This window comes from Sinocyclocheilus rhinocerous, unplaced genomic scaffold, assembly GCF_001515625.1.
Source record: "Sinocyclocheilus rhinocerous isolate Xijiao unplaced genomic scaffold, SAMN03320098_v1.1 scaffold1279, whole genome shotgun sequence".
NCBI classification, from domain to species: domain Eukaryota; kingdom Metazoa; phylum Chordata; class Actinopteri; order Cypriniformes; family Cyprinidae; genus Sinocyclocheilus; species Sinocyclocheilus rhinocerous.
This window is the reverse complement of record NW_015634019.1, coordinates 135765-137332: the sequence shown is the minus strand read 5'-3', so window position 1 is coordinate 137332 and position 1568 is coordinate 135765.

The following is a 1568-nucleotide window of genomic DNA, read 5'->3' as shown; positions in this document are numbered from 1 at the left end:
CGTTAGAAATCAGAAGGGTAAGCGTACTGCAAGCTAGCCAAAAAACTGGCTAGGAAGGGCCTAGTTCGCCTGATGCTGCTGGTTCCAGGTGCTCTGGGAAAACAGAGAACTCAACTCTCACATGAGAGTAGAACTCCGAATTCAGAAAGGAGTAGCGTGCTCATAGATGACCCTTTGATAAAGGGGAGCACTGCTAAACACTACCATGAGAACAGCCCACGGAGTGAGGAATCCAACTCCTCAGAAGGGAGAGAATTCAAACCTCTCCGGAGCCCCGTTCAAGAAGCGACCTGAAGAAGCCTCTCCTGCAGCATGTTCCAATGCTGGAACAGCTAGCAGTAATTTACTTAGCTGAGGGAGCAACACACCCAGTTCTCAATCGAGAAGGGGGCTCGACCTACAGCATGTTCAATGCTGGAACGGCTAGCAATAAGTTACCTAGCTGAGGGAGCACAACACCCAGCTCTAAACGAGAGTGGGCTCGACCTGCAGCATGATCGTTAGAAATCAGAAGGGTAAGCGTACTGCAAGCTAGCCAAAAACTCAGCACATCAGAGAGGCGGAGGAAGGGCCTAGTTCGCCTGATGCTGCTGGTTCCAGGTGCTCTGGGTTCCCACCTAACCTCGGTCAGGTGGAGAGATGGTGGTTACAGGGGAATTAGGAAGGGGAAGATAAGGGCAGATGTAAGACCCCCGAAGGAAATGAGTAGATACTGAGGTATCACTCTGATCCGGACAAAAGCGCTGACGCCTTGTCTGGATCACATCCCTAAGGTCTTGCCTACCTCCCTTTGACCCGCGATTCTTCCTACCCCTACCCGCAGGCGGGGGAGGAGCGCGAGCCGTGACTCTAGCCTTCTGTGCCTGTCTCTGATCCTCAAACCGAGACGGGCCAGGACCCCTGGGTTGTTCGGGCTCAGACCTGGACCTTCGTGGAATTAAGGATTTGAAGGCCGCTGAGCGCGCCTTCGTCTCCCTGAACTTCTCGTCCACCGTCTCAACGGATGGTACCAAAAAGTTCATAAGGCGAAACCGGAGCATTGAGAAGAAAGCCCCTCTCTTCCTTCCCGATATCTGCCAGGTTCATCCACAGATGTCTCTCTGTCACTACCATAGCCGCAATGGACCTGCCCATAGCAGAGGCGGCCTGCTTAGTAGCACAGAGAGCGAGATCCGTGGTGCGGCGCAACTCAGCTACCTCATCAGGAGAAAGGCCCTCGCCTTTATCCAGGTCTTTCAGCAGGTCAGCCTGATATGCCTGGAGCACCGCCATCGTGTGCAACAAAGCGACAGCCTGACCTGCTGCTGCGTATGCCCTGCCATTCAAGCGAGATGTATCCTGAAGGGTCTTAGATGGCAAGGAGGGAGTTTTAAGAGATGACGTCTCACCCATAGAGAGATAGCTGGCCAGCGTCTCTTCTACAGGGGGCATCTTCTTATAGCCGTTTTTGCACATCGCCTCGATGTTGGCATAACTCGTATGCTGGAATCGATGGATGCGTGAGGAAAACGGCCTCTTCCATTCCTTCTCGATCTCTGTATGGAGATCAGGAAGAAAGGAAGGCTCAC